Below are 15,891 nucleotides of genomic sequence, written 5' to 3' on the forward strand. Positions count from 1 at the left end.
AATCGCGGGATGAACAGAGCAAGTTGCGGGCTGAAGATGATAGGTGGCGTCAGGTTGCACACAGAAGGCAAGAGTCGATGCTCCGGCTGCTGGAGCATCAAACTGATATGCTCCAGCGTATGGTTGAGCTGCAGGAAAGGCAGCAGGAGCACAGACCACCGCTACAGCCCCTGTGTAACCAACAGCCCTCCTCCCCAAGTTCCATAGCCTCCTCACCCAGATGCCCAAGAACACGGTGGGGGGGACTCCAGCCACCCAGTCACTCCACCCCAGATGATTGCCCTAGCATCAGAAGGCTGGCCTTCAATAAGAGTTAAAGTTTTAAACTGCAGTGTGTCCTTTTCCTTCCCTCCTCCCCCACCCATCCCAGGCTACCTTTGCAATTATCCCCCTAATTGTGTGATGAATTAATAAAGAATGCATGAATGTGAAGTAACAATGACTTTATTGCCTCTGCAAGTGGTGCTCGAAGGGGGGAGGGTGGGGTGGTTGGTTTACAGGGAAGTAGAGTTAACTGGGTGGGGGGGGCGGAGGCTTCATCAAGGAGAAACAAACAGAAGTTTCACACCGTAGTCTGGCCAGTCACAAAACTCGTTTTCAAAGCTTCTCTGATGCGCACCGTGCCCTGCTGTGCTCCTCTAACCGCCCTGGTGTCTGGCTGCGCGTAATCAGCGGCCAGGCGATTTGCCTCAACCTCCCACCCCGCCATAAATGTCTCCCCCTTACTCTCACAGATATTGTGGAGCGCACAGCAAGCAGCAATAACAATGGGGATATTCTTTTCGCTAAGGTCTGAGCGAGTCAGTAAGCTGCGCCAGCGCGCTTTTAAACGTCCAAATGCACATTCCACCACCATTCGGCACTTGCTCAGCCTGTAGTTGAACAGGTCCTGACTCCTGTCCAGGCTGCCTGTGTACGGCTTCATGAGCCATGGCATTAAGGGGTAGGCTGGGTCCCCAAGGATCACGATAGGCATTTCAACATCCCCAACGGTTATTTTCTGGTCCGGGAAGAAAGTCCCTTCCTCCAGCTTTCGAAACAGAGCAGAGTGCCTGAAGACGCGAGCATCATGTACCTTTCCTGGCCATCCCACGTTGATGTTGGTGAAACGTCCCTTGTGATCCACCAGGGCTTGCAGCAGCATTGAAAAGTACCCCTTGCGGTTTATGTACTCGGTGGCTTGGTGCTCCGGTGACAAGATAGAGATATGGGTTCCGTCTATCGCCCCACCACAGTTTGGGAATCCCATTGCAGCAAAGCCATCCACTATGGCCTGCACGTTTCCCAGAGTCACTACCCTTGATATCACCAGGTCTTTCATTGCCCTGGCAACTTGGATCACAGCAGCCCCCATAGTAGATTTGCCCACTCCAAATTGATTCCCGACTGACCGGTAGCTGTCTGGCGTTGCAAGCTTCCACAGGGCTATCGCCACTCACTTCTCAACTGTGAGGGCTGCTCTCATCCTGGTATTCTGGCGCTTCAGGGCAGGGGAAAGCAAGTCACAAAGTTCCATGAAAGTGCCCTTACGCATGCGAAAGTTTCGCAGCCACTGGGAATCGTCCCACACCTGCAGCATGATGCGGTCCCACCAGTCTGTGCTTGTTTCCCGGGCCCAGAATCGGCGTTCCACGGCATGAACCTGCCCCAGGAACACCATGATTTCCACATTGCTGGGGCCTGTGCCTTGTGAGAGGTCTATGTCCATGTCAATTTCCTCATCACTCTCGTGGCCGCGCTGCAATCGCCTCCTCGGCTGGTCCTGGTTTTGCTTTGGCATGTCCTGGCTCTGCATATACTCCAGGTCAATGCGCGTGGTGTTCATATTGCTCATAATTGCTGCAGTGATCTGAGCGGGCTCCATGATCCCAGTGCTAGCTATGGCGTCTGGTCTGAAAAAAGGTGCGAAACTAGTATCTGACGGACCAGGGGAAGGAGAGAGGGAGGGAGGGAGGGAGGGAGGGAGGGAGGGAGGGGCGAGTGACGACATGGCGTACAGGTACAGGGAATTAAAATCAACAAAGGTGGCTGTGCATCAGGGAGAAACACAAACAACTGTCACACAGAATGCCCCCCCCCCAAAGATTGAACTCAAAACCCTGGGTTTAGCAGGCCATTGATTTGACGGAGGGAGGGGGAAGCAAATGAATACAGAACAAATCTATTTTTTACATCTTAAGACGACGGTGCAGCATGACTGATAGCCCTCGGCATCTTCTGGGTGCTTGGCAGCAAATACTGGGCGCTTGGCAGTTATAGCCACATTTTTCCTGTATGATGACGATGGCCTTCAGGCCTATTGCACGATCTGCTGCTCAGGGAAGACTCTGCTAATGTGCAATGGGCGCTTGGCAGAAAATGGCATACTACGACTGATAGCCATCATCGTCATTGAGAAGGCAGCAGAATATGACTGGGGGGATGGGGGACTGGGGGACATACGGAGTTCCAGCCACTGCTGTACGACGATGATGGTTACCAGTCGTAATAAACCATCTACTGCCCAAAGGCAAAAGGCAAGGGCTGGTGCAATGCAGCCCTACGGCTGCCAGCCCCACGGCTGCCAGCACCCAGATCGCCGATGAAGGCTACCAGTCATGCTGCACCGTCTACCGCCAAAAGGCAGTTAGCTGCTGATGCTGTGTAGCAATGCAGTCCCACGTCTGCCGGCACCCAGATGACATATGGTGACGGTGAGGTGAGCTGAGCTGAGCGGGCTCCATGCTTGCCGTGGTATGTTGTCCGCACAGGTAACCCAGGTAAAAAGACGCGAATCTATTGTCTGCCGTTGCTCTGACGGAGGGGGAGGGACCTGACGACATGTACCCAGAACCCCCCGCGACACTGTTTTGCATCATTCGGGCATTGGGATCTCAACCCAGAATTCCAATGGGCGGCGGAGACTGCGGGAACTGTGGGATAGCTACCCATAGTGCAATGCTCCGGAAGTCGACGCTAGCCTCGGTACTGTGGACGCGGTCCGCCGACTAGAGCACTTAGAGCATTTTATGTGGGGACACACACAATCGGCTGTATACAACCGATTTCTATAAAACCGGCTTCTATTAATTCGACCTAATTTCGTAGTGTAGACATACCCCAAGAGGGAGGCAGCAGTGTGCACGCTCAAAGGCGGAACTTAGGCCCCTATGGAACTTTTACCGCAAAAATTAGATGTCACGTGAATTTAGGCGCCTACAGGATTCAGTGAGAGTTTTGTGCACTGCAGTGGAGCCTAATGCTGGCACTTAGGCACCTAACTTCTTTTGTGCATCCAGACCTCTCCTCTTTAAATTTGCTTTTTCTTCTCTCTGACATATAAACCTTGCTAAAATAAGCAGTCATTTTCAGGGTTTATACCATTCATTATCCCCTTTGCTTATCTTGTGTACCAGACTTGTGCTTTTTAAAAGGCCTTTTTTCTTCTAGGTATGGCTGTTTACTTCTTGCACAGTACTTTTAAAGAGAAAATGTCATGTTGTGATATCTCCAGGTAACCTCAACGCAGTGCTTTTTTTTTTTTTTACCACAACTTTATTTTATAATGGAGCTTTTTGCAGCAAAGCCATCTCCCAGCACTGCAGAAATTGGAAACAAAACAAAAGTCCCACAGTCAAGAAAAAATCAATGATCTTTCAAATAAATCAAGATTAAATCAAATCAAAGCAGCTTTAAGAGTGGATTTTAAAGCCAACCAATGGCTTGGCTTACCTGATAGCCCTACCATAGGTACAGCAGGTTAGGCTAAAGTATAGAGCCTAGTAATAGAAGGCTGTCCCCTCTCCAGCAGAAAGTTATAAATAAATGAAGAGACATAGAGCTAGCTTCTGCCATCTTTATTTATGTAGCATTGCTTGTAGAGTAGCACCTTACTCTACAAATTATCCCTTTGGTTCCAGTTCACTACACCTGTAGTAAGATACTACTCAGTGTGAGGATGGCAGAATCTGGCCTTTAGGTATCAATTGGATACCTCATTCAAGTACTCAACATTAATTTAAATTTGATCAAAAATATATTTTAATCCAGATAAGGCAAAATTTATGTTAATGTGAAATTCTTAGATTCCAATTAAAACAACAACAACACGTTGTAGAGAACTGTGTGTAAGCAAGGACCTTGGCCACTCCGTTTTCATACCAGAAATGTCAGACAATCCTTTGAAATATTAGATGTCCTATTAAGCAAGCCTATATACTCATCAGCCCTAGTAGAAGTTAAAGTATGTACCAGCTTTTCAGCAGCAGGCAGGAAAAGACTTGACTGGAGATTGTACTCTTCTTTTTCTACTACAAGTGGTTCTGGCATTAATAAGTTGATTTTTGTTCCAAGCTCTCCAAGACTCTGCTAAATTGCCAAGTTACTCATTACCCATCCGTTTCCCTTTCACCCAGGTGCTCTGCCCAGTTTAGAACTTGACATATTAGGCATCACGGTGACATTCTGCATACATATACAATCTTAGTTTATTATTTAAACTGCAGACTACACCTCACCTGCTTTGTGCAACGTAGCACATCTGTGCTATTTTGTTCAGTACACTGATAGAATATAAAGTAACCATCATAGCTGAAATACATTAAGCTTCTCTTTATGCAGCTTGCAAAAGTGTTAGACTCCTGGCTTGCAGAACAGTATACACCAAATATCTCTCACAGATATACCGTAACCAGTTCTACCTGTTAGCTGCTGACCCATAATGTACCGTCTATTTTTTAACCCCGTTATTCAAACCATCAGGGTCAAGTCTTTGTTTTCTTTGGACCCAGGGTCTGATACCCTTCCTCAAAATGAGTAATACCTAGAGTCCCTCGCTATAGCCCATACTTAGGAAAAGTATTCTGTGAGAGGGGTGGGGCTTAGGACACTCGCCCTCTCCCGTTGGCTAGTTTAGGAGAGAAGCTGCCTATGGTTCTGGCCATTATGGATCCTATTCTCAGGAACCTATCTCTCCCCATGCGTTGTATGGGGAGCCTAGGCTTGGGGTGTATGGGGTTGTCAGGGAGGGGTAGTACCTCTGATGGGGGAGCAGTCGTACTCCTAGGAGTAGCTCATCCACTTTGGTCCCCACTTGACACCCAGCTCTCACCTGTGGCTCCAAGTAGCTGTCAGCATGCGACAGCGGCCACACCCCGGAGACCGTCTCGACTGGCGGGCTAAACCAGGTGAGGGTAGCTGATGAGTATGAGACTCTCGGTGAGTCAGGGCTTGTCTACCCATTGCATGCGAAGGCTGGATCCGGCTGACTGAGGCAACCTGGTTCAACCTGGTTCAATGGTCAGGAAGGCGGTGACAGCAAGCGTTGTGGAACGCTTAAGAGCACGACAAGACACGTAGGCGTCCTGGTCATCCACTGCGCCCTGTCCTATCTCCAGCCGTCTCGACTTCTGTCCTGCCACTGGATACAGATAGGAACTGGGAAGAGAGAGTGAGGCTGACGTTGCGCAACTCTCCCTCACTTTAATCCAATTCACGTGCAAGTCTCGACATCATATATCATATCACATCATATCAAGTCCTGTGGCGATGGGCGAGCGACGAAGCAGCAGGTGTGGATACACTGGGAGCTGTAGCCGCGGACCTGCACATAGGCGGCTCAGGCATAATGGTCGTTCCTCACTGACCGAAGCAGCAGTGGAGCTCGGCATCTTCTTGAGCGACTGAGCAGCCCTATTCAGGATTGCACTGCTCACCTCCATAGAAGGAGGAGGGGGCTAGAAAAGGTGCCCTAAACATTGCCTGCTTTACCTTACCCTGGCCTGCATACCGCAGCTGGCGGGGATCCCATAAAAGCGGTCGAACAAAAATAAAAACAAAATTTAGAGTGACACCGATCACTATTGGCTCATGGAATGTGCGCACGTTACTGGACAACATCACGGCAGACAGACCAGAGAGAAGAACAGCACTTGTCGCTAGAGAGCTCGCATGCTACAACATTGATATTGCAGCCCTTAGCGAAACTCGCCTTGCTAATGAAGGACAGCTATCCGAGTCAGGTGGTGGCTATACATTCTTCTGGAGTGGCCGCAGCAGTGATGAGCGTTGCGAATCTGGAGTTGGCTTCGCCATCAAGAATCATCTTGTTCGGAAACTTGCCAGTTCCCCCAAGGGTATGAATGACCGGCTCATGACAATGCAGCTTCCGCTTCAAAAAGGAAAACAAGCTACTTTGATCAGCGCATATGCTCCTACAATGACCAACCCAGAGGATGTGAAGGATAAATTCTACGAAGAACTAGATACTCTGTTATCGTCAGTGCACCGCACAGACAAGCTGATTCTGCTTGGCGATTTTAACGCAAGAGTCGGATGCGATGCCGCAGCCTGGGAAGGAGTCATCAGGAAAAATGGAGTGGGAAAGTGCAACAGCAATGGCCTGTTACTGCTGAAAACTTGTGCAGCACATGGCCTTCTGATCAGCAATACGGTCTTCCGCCTTCCTACCCGCAACAGGACTTCGTGGATGCATCCCCGTTCCAAGCACTGGCATTTGATCGATTATGTCATCATCAGGAGAAGGGACAGACAAGATGTCAGGGTTACAAAAGCTATGTGTGGCGCTGACTGTTGGACGGATCATAGGCTCATAGTATCCAAAATGAAGCTCCGTATCATGCCGAAGAGACGACCGCAAGGCTGTAAGACTCTCAAAAGGATCAATGTGTCGAAGCTGAAGAACAGCCGCATCACTGAAAATCTAGCGGAAGACCTAGAGAATGAGCTTGCTGATCTTCGTATTGAGGATGACGCTGAGAAAGACTGGGAGCGATTCCGCAACACTGTCCATACAGCTGCATCGAAGGTATTGGGGCCCTCCACATGCAGGCGGCAAGACTGGTTTGATGAAAATGATGCAGAAATCCAGGCCTTACTTGCTGAGAAGCACCGCCTGCATCGTGCATATCAAAACGATCCATCCTCGGCGGCAAAGAAGACCGCCTTTATCAACGTTCGAAGAACAGTACAGAACCGATTGCGCAAAATGCGGGACTTGTGGCTGAGCGCCAAAGCAGATGAAATACAGGCATATGCAGACAGGAACGACTTTAAGCAGTTTTATGAAGCCCTTAACACACTCTATGGTCCACAGTCTTCTGGGAGCTTTCCCCTCCTGAACTCTGATGGTACTGTGCTCCTTACAGAGAAGACGCAGATTCTCCAGAGATGGGCTGAACACTTTGAAGCAATTCTCAATCGCCCCTCAGTCATCAATGATGAGGCCATTGACAAGATGCCCCAAGTTGCAGTCAATGACTCCATGGATGCTTCACCAGAAGAGGACGAAGTGAAGAAAGCTATCAATCAGCTGTCAAGTGGCAAAGCCCCAGGGTCAGATGCCATACCAGCAGAGGTGTACAAAGTCGGTGGACCCGTGCTGCTACGGAAATTCACTGAGCTGTTTCAGTCCTTCTGGGGGCAGGGAACCATTCCACAGGAAATTAGAGACGCATCCATCTTGCACCTCTATAAGAGGAAGGGCAATCGCCAGGTATGCGACAATCACCGTGGAATCTCGCTGCTTTCTACAGCGGGGAAAGTTCTTACACGCGTTCTGTTGAACCGATTGATTACTCACCTGGAGAAGGGCTTACTGCCAGAATCACAGTGTGGCTTCCGCAAAGGTCGTGGGACTATTGACATGATCTTTGCTGTGCGTCAGCTACAGGAGAAATGTCAAGAGCAGAATCGTGAACTCTACACAACTTTTGTGGACCTCACGAAAGCATTCGACTCTGTCAGTCGCCAGGGCCTGTGGAGGATCATGTCGAAATTTGGCTGTCCAGACAGATTTATACGAATGGTACGTCAATTTCATCACGGTATGATGGCTCGTGTCCTGGATTACGGTGAAACATCTGAGGCCTTCCCAGTCACCAACGGCGTCAAGCAAGGGTGTGTTTTAGCACCCACTTTGTTCAGCATGATATTCTCTGCCACTCTGACTGATGCCTTTCAACACTGCACTGAAGGAGTAGGCCTGAAGTATAGAACTGATGGGAAATTATTCAATCTGAGGCGACTGCGTGCCATCACCAAGGTGAAGGAAACTGTACTCCGAGACTTTCTCTTTGCTGATGATTGTGCTCTGAATGCTAGTACTGAGCCAGAAATGCAAGCCAGTATGGACAAGTTTTCAACTGCATGCAATAACTTCGGTCTCACTATTAACATCAAGAAGACTGAGGTCATGCACCAGCCAGCTCCCCACGCTCCGTACTCAGAACCGTCCATCACTGTAAATGGACAGAGACTTCAGACAGTGGACCACTTCACGTACCTGGGCAGTATTCTTTCCCGAGCAGTGTCAATCGATGATGAAGTAAACTGCAGAATTGCTAAAGCCAGCTCTGCATTTGGCCGATTGCGCTTCAATGTTTGGGAACGTCGAGGGATCAGCCTATCAACGAAGCTGAAGGTCTACCGAGCAGTGGTGCTTCCAACTCTGCTGTACGCCTGCGAGACGTGGACTGTCTATCGGAGTCATGCACGAAGGCTCAATCACTTCCACATTTCCTGTCTGCGAAAGCTTCTAAAAATCAGATGGCAGGACAAAGTACCCGATACTGATGTCCTTACTAGAGCCAGTCTGCCGTCAGTTCACGCATTGCTGATGAGAGCCCAGACCAGGTGGGCCGGACATGTTGTGAGAATGTCAGACGAACGCATTCCTAAACAGCTCTTCTACGGAGAACTCACTCAGGGAAAGCGCTCCCATGGAGGTCAAAAGAAGCGATTCAAGGACACGCTGAAGACCTCTTTGAAGTCCTTCGAGATCAACACCGCCACATGGGAAACCTTCGCACTGAACCGTTCAGCATGGCACAGCCTCATTCACACAGGCAGTAATACCTCTGAGGCAAGGCGTATTGCTGAGGCTGAAAAAAAGCGTGAGCTGCGCAAGTCCAGAGCTGCTCATACATCATCGACAGTGCCATTACATGTTTGCCCGACGTGTGACAGGACGTTCCACGCCCGAATCGGACTGATCAGTCATCTTCGGACGCACAAAGCCTGGTCATCGAAAGAATGAGTTGTTGAGGTCTTCATCGATAACGATGGACGAACATCATGGGGAGCCTAGGCACCAAACACAGGCATTGTGGATTCCAGTGATTTTCAAGGCACTTCAGTGTTAGGTTTTGCCTCACCTGTCTTCACCTGGTTTGAGGATCATACTGGAATCACCAGAAGGCAGAAACGTAGGCTTCTAAAGGACATTTACAGAAAAAATTAAGGTACTAACAAGTGAGTTTAGGCAACTATAAGGTGAGATGACATTTGGCTGGGGGTTTTGTGGATCGCAGTGGTCCTAAAACTGGGATTTAGTCACCTAAAGCTATGGGCAGTAAAATAAAATGGTAGATGTCCAGGCTGAGCTTGGAGCCTGGGCTCTGGGTCCCCAAAAGGGGGAAGGATCCCAGAGCCTAGGCTCCAGTCTGATACTGATAATCTACACTGCAATTTTATAGCCTGAACCCTGAGAACCCAAGTCAGCTGAGATGGGTGTTTTATTGCAATGTTGACAGATCATGAGGGTAAGCTGATCAGAAACTGGATATCTGTCGCTATACAAGTGTAGCATCTAATCATGCAAGGTGCTGAGCACCTACTTTAAAACTTGAAGTATTCTCATCTCCTATTGACTTCAGTGGAATTTGAAGGTGCTCAGCACCTAGCGTGTGATGATCAGCATCTCACAGGATTGCCATTTCTCTGTTTTATCCAGCTTTGAGTTTAGATTTTCATCAGTGTATCCCACACTTCACACAGTACCTGCAGTGTACATACCGTTATTTGCCTGTTATTTGAGCAATGAGCCATTGATTCATTTGATATAAATTATTAATTTTAATATCCAATCTTGCCTTTTTTCACTCTTAGTATTATTCTTTATCAGTAATTTCACCACCATCTAATTAGTGCCTTAAATCAATGGGAGAACACTGCTGTCTTCTACAGTTTTCAGCAAGTCACCCTCCATGTTTCACCAAGTCATCTTCCATGCTTCAGTGTTCACAAAATATTTCTTATACTCACAAAGCACTGTGTGCTGATCACTACCACTTACAGCAGGGGTTCTCAAAGCCAGTCCGCCACTTGTTCAGGGAAAGCCCCTGGTGGGCCAGGCCGGTTTGTTTACCTGCCGTGTCTGCAGGTTCGGCCGTTCGCAGCTCCCACTGGCCGCAGTTCGCCGTCCCAGGCCAATGGGGACTGCGGGAAGGGCGGCCAGCACATCCCTCAGCTCGCACCGCTTCCCGCAGCCCCCATTGGCCTGGAGCGGCGAACCGCGGCCACTGGGAGCCGCGATCGGAAGAACCTGCAGACACGGTGGGTAAACAAACCAGCCCAGCCCGCCAGGGGCTTTCCCTGAACAAGCGGCGGACCGGCTTTGAGAACCACTGTCTTACAGAACATTTGTCCTTACTATGATGTGCTATAGAGATTATTGGTGGTTTTAGAAAAGAAAAAAAAAATCTTTAAACTCTTTGAAGGAAAAGTATACCATTCTTGACTAATGCTGGTATTTTTGCAAACTCTCTGCTCAGTGGTGGCTTTTATTCATCTCAATTTTCCAGTGCAGGGCATCTTCACAACAGCTGCACTAATAGCCAATTCTCCATGCCAGTTTTTTTTCCTTCCTAAGCCACAGAACACATTAAATCACTTTTACTCAATAGTTTGCCAATTAGATGTTTCAACTGGATGAGTTTTCCTCATCAATTGAAATTACTGGTGATCATTTGAAGCCATTTCCCTACCTCATTGCCACCACTTCTGATGCCATAATGCCTATGCCAGCTGCCTTTCCCCTCACTAATTTGTCTATATTGAATGGACCACAGTTGATGTCTAGCTTACAATGTTTGATCTCAAGTCATCAGTGATGTACCTGAGTATTCGGATTCTAATGTCTTAACTGTATTGATAAATCTATTCACCTAAATTTGGGTTATTGCCGATTATGTACTCTATGTATCGTATGACTTTAAAAACAAACTTTATATTTGTGGATAATCTAAGCACTATACCCAGATGTACAGACACTCTTTTCCCAACCTATATATTATATAATTTTGTTATCATTAGCTTTAATAACAAAAATAATTATACTTTTCTCAGATTTTATTAGATTTTAGCTGGCAGGTGCAAGAAACAGCTTACACAGAGATAATATTATATGTCCTTCCTTCTTAGAGATCTTCCCCAGCAATTTCATGACATGCATGCTAGTACTAAAACCAAACACTAATAAACCACCCAACAGTCATCGTTACATGATTTCTGTGTTTTTTATAGACATACACTAACCAAAAATAGGCATCACTATGTTACTGGAGGAGTGAGGCTCAAAATGCACTTGAACCATGTGAATATCCTTGTTTTAAGTTCCCTGCTGAATGCAAAATAAAAGAACTGGATCTCCAGCTCCATCCTCATGCCAGTGCAGGATAGTTCTGAGGCTTATTTTCTAGTACAGTATGTTCTAAATGTTCTTGATGTTTTTGTCTTTTTTCCAAACTTTTACTGTTGTTTACCTGCCTTTAGTAGTACCTGAGAAATACGCAAAATAGTTCAATGCCTTAAAGCAAAACATTAACATTAAAAGGGAAGTTTATTTAAACTTTTCCTTGGCAGAGAGTTCAATTAGCTCCACTGCAGAAAGACTCTGGAGTCAATGACAAAAGTCATTGATGCTAAGATTTAGCCAAGAGTTAAAATGAATAACATGTAACCTAGCTTTAAATGAATAAGCAGTAATAACCAGAGCACAAAATCACTGATCCAAAGCACATTGCCTTCAGCTGACTTTAGATATGGCCCAAAAATAACTTATCTGACTCTGTATCTGTCCAAGTCTTGTCCAGTCTCTAATACATTGCTAATCTCAGGAACTATCAGACTTTTGGATCTTTTGCTTCAGTGGAGACAGTGATTTTTTATTCCTACATTGGAAAATGTTACCTAATATTATTTGCAAGTTCTTTCTGAGCAAAGCCATTTTCAGGTTATTCATTTCTTTCTGTTATTAATAAACAGCTATTATTACTTCCCAATTTCAATTTCTTTAGCCATACCATAAATTTTCCTACTAGAGCTGATCAAAAAAATTGATCAAATTTTTTTCAGTGAAAATAGCCTACTGCTGAACTGAAAATTATAACGAAAAGCTTCAGTTTTTGAACTTTTCTAGGTTTGTTTGTCTCCTTTCTCTCTTTTTTTAATAGACATTTAATGCAATAAATTCCATGATACCAAGATCTGGTGCTGTTTTCGTTTTTAATTTTTTCTGTTTTCATTTTTCCTTTTGCAATGGTGTAACTTTTCTGAACTCAGAGCAGTTTGAAAAGTCACAGTAGCAAAAATAAAAACAATACCCAACTGGGGGAAGGGGTTTCATTCATTGTATTTTACCTTGGGCAGAAACCAGAAAAAGACAAAATTTGAAATTTTTGAAAGAGATACTTCACAATAAAAAAAAATAGATCTTTACAATCTGCCCAGACTAAGGGGCACACAACTCCCACCCACAGGCAGAAAAACAATATGTCCTTTGCTCAGGGGAGGAGTAAATTACTTCTCCCCTTTTCATGGAGTGGGTTTCTCCCCACTATGCACTCAGCCTGTTGCTCTGGCCAGCAAGTAAGAGAGAGCAAATCCAGAGCTCTTTCATAGATTCATAGATTCCAAGGCAAAAAGGTACCACAGTGATCATCAAATCAGACTTTCTGCATAGCACAAGCCAGAGGATTTCCCCAGAATAATTCCTAGAGCAGAGCTTTTAGAAAAATACCCAATTTTGAATTAAAAATTGCCAGTGATGGAGAATCCACCACGACCCTTGGTAAATGATTCCAATGGTTAATTACTCTCACTGTTAAAAATGTATGCCTTATTTCCAGTCAGAATTTGTCTAGCTTCAACATCCAGCCTCTGGATCAAGATATCCCTTTCTCTTTTCTGCTAGATTGAAGGGCCCACTGTCAAATATTTGTTCCCCATGTAAGTATTTATAGACTGTATTCAATTTACCTCTTAACCTTCTCTTTGTGAGCTAAACCATAAAAATCATAGACACGTAGGACCGGAGAGGACTTCAATATGTCATCTAATCCAAACCCCAGCACTGAGGCAGGATTAAGTATTATCTAGAGTCTTCTAGACCATAGATTAATAGATAAATAGAATAAGCTCTTTGAGTCTATCACTTTTATGAACCAAACTTGTAATCTCATTAAAAAAAAAGTCAGGTTAATTTAACAGATCTACTTTCTATTAACCGTATTTACTGGCATTAATTATAATTATATACCCCCCTTTGTTTTTTTATTAATCCAGTGCCATATTAGCTGCTCCATTATCTTGCCTGGGATCAATGTCAGACTGAGAAGCCTATACTTTCCCTTGTCACCCCATTTACGCTTTTAAAATATTGGCACAACATTAGCTTTCTTCCGGTCTTCTGGAACCTCCACAATGTTCCCAGACTTACTGAAAATCAACATTAATGGTCCAGTGAGCTCCTCAGCCAGCTCCTTTAAAACTCTTGTATATAAGTTATCTGGACCTGCTGATTTAAAAATGTCTAACTTTAGTAGCTGTGGTTTAACCATCTCCTGAGATACTAGTGGATATCTCTGCCCCTCCTCACCCAGTTGTTGACAGCACAGAATATCAGGTAGGAAGCCCCTGCTCTCCCTGGTGCAGCCAGACACCATCTGAGCAATGCCTAGCAGATGCCAAATAAGGGTCCTAGCTGAATACTGGTATTGCAACATGTTGCCATGTTAAGTGAGCTCCCACATTGTCCCCGTCTGGAATTGTTTTGGAGATGACACAGACGTTGCAAGACTTAGCACTTTAAGTTACTCTATTTTGATCCCCTCTGGCTGACACAAGGAGTGGCACTAAAAGATTCTGGAGAGAATTGGGTGAAATCTTTACCAGAAAGATCACTTCAAAAATGAATGGTATTTGAAGAAAGTAGGGAGAATATCAAAATCTCTAACAGTGGCTGTAGTGGCTCCTTGGGGGAAAATATCTACTTAGTGATTGTATCAAGGTATTTTCTCCTTTTCTATAAAATAATGTCTAGCTCTCTCTTGAACTGATTTATATTGCTTATATTTATTGCTGACATTGACAATTCAGTACTTTGAGCCAATGGCTTGAGCTACTAATCAGTCCAGAAGACTCATCTACCCAAGTAATTTTGAATATGCTCGCACTGTCCCTCTTTTTTTGCTGCTTCTCCCAATTTAATGTTATCAGCAGATTTAGGTACTTTTAAAATTATACCTTTCTCAAGGTGATTTACATAAAAGCACATGAACTATGTTAAAGCATAATTAAGGATCTGAATTAAACCCAAAAAAGCAAGTGAAAAAACCAACCTGACACTCCCTCCATATTTTACATAAATGTCCTAAAACAATAATGAAGAAAATAAGTACAGCAATCTGAGTAAAGGATGGAGTGTCAGCCTGAATTTCTGTACTTTTGCATTTAACTTAAATTGCCTTGGTTTGATGGGTAAGTCAAACTCTTTGCATTGTACTTCAGCGCACTTTTTTTGTGGTTTGATATGTTTCCTTGTAGATTTTCATAATTTGGGGCCAGATTCTTCTGCCCCAACTCAGATTGTGCCGTCCTATTGGAGTTCAATAGACTAATCACAGAATAAGACATGGATTCACCTGAATAAGGTCAGCAGAATCTGGCCCTTGATTTTTATGAATTAAAAACAAACTGGCATAAAAGAATTAGAACAGATGCACTGACTACCTTTACAATCTATGGCAGAGCCATTGCATATACATCTCTACCCCGATATAACGCGGTCCTCGGGAGCCAAAAAATCTCACCGCCTTATAGGTGAGATCGCGTTATATCGGGTTCGGTCCGGTACGGCGTACTGGCAAGAGCCGGTACGCCATGCCGGACTGGACCGGCTTCCCCGGCGGTGATTTAAAGGGCCCGGTGCTCCAGCCGCTGCAGGGAGCCCCAGGCCCTTTAAATCACCGCCAGAGCTCTGGAAGTGGGGCTCAGGCGGGGATTTAAAGGGCCTGGGGATCCCCGCAGCGGCCAGAGCCTCTGGCCCTTTAAATCACCGCCCAAGCCTGGCTGCCGGAGCCCCGGCGGGGATTTAAAGGGCCCGGTGCTCTAGCTGCTGTGGGGAGCAGCGGGGCTCCGGTGGCGATTTAAAGGGCCCGGGGCTCCACACGAATTCGGATATAACACGGTAAAGCAGTGGGGCTTGGGTGGCGCTTTAAAGGGCCCAGGGCTCCCCGCTGCTTTACTGCGTTATATCCGAATTCATGTTATATCGGGTCACGTTCTATCGGGGTAGAGGTGTAAGTGAAGAACTGTTAAAATACAGAATATTTCATGGGTAGTTTTGTTTGCCCATGTACATAGCCAAAGGTTAAGCCTCCATATCTATTCATTTTTTGTTGTCTTGTACAAATACGAAATGTGATTAATTCATAACACAGACTAGTCAGTTTTCAAACTTAATTTTTTTTTTAAAGAGAAGCTATCTTAGAGATACATTAGATGAGAGGTGAGTCATTTAAACCTGTATTGGTTCACACTTGTACAGTTTTTCATTGTGCTAACTCGTGATTATCCATTCAATCAAGGAAGCAAGGGAGAGAAAGTACTCACCTTACATCCCTAAGCCGGTTATGTGGACTTTGTATCGAGGCTATGTGCCTGCTCACTACCTCCCAGGAGCAAGTGTGCAGTGAGGGATGGAAATAGTGAAGCCTTGGTTCCACCTTCCTCCATGTACTGGCCAGTGCAGCTGAGCCAGTATGGGAGGATAAAAGAGGACATAGTAAGCTGCTGGAATAGACCAGCAGTAAATTACTACACCCCTGAAGTGAA

The sequence above is a fragment of the Emys orbicularis genome, chromosome 1 (genome assembly GCF_028017835.1).
Source record: "Emys orbicularis isolate rEmyOrb1 chromosome 1, rEmyOrb1.hap1, whole genome shotgun sequence".
In the NCBI taxonomy this organism is placed as follows: Eukaryota; Metazoa; Chordata; order Testudines; family Emydidae; genus Emys; species Emys orbicularis.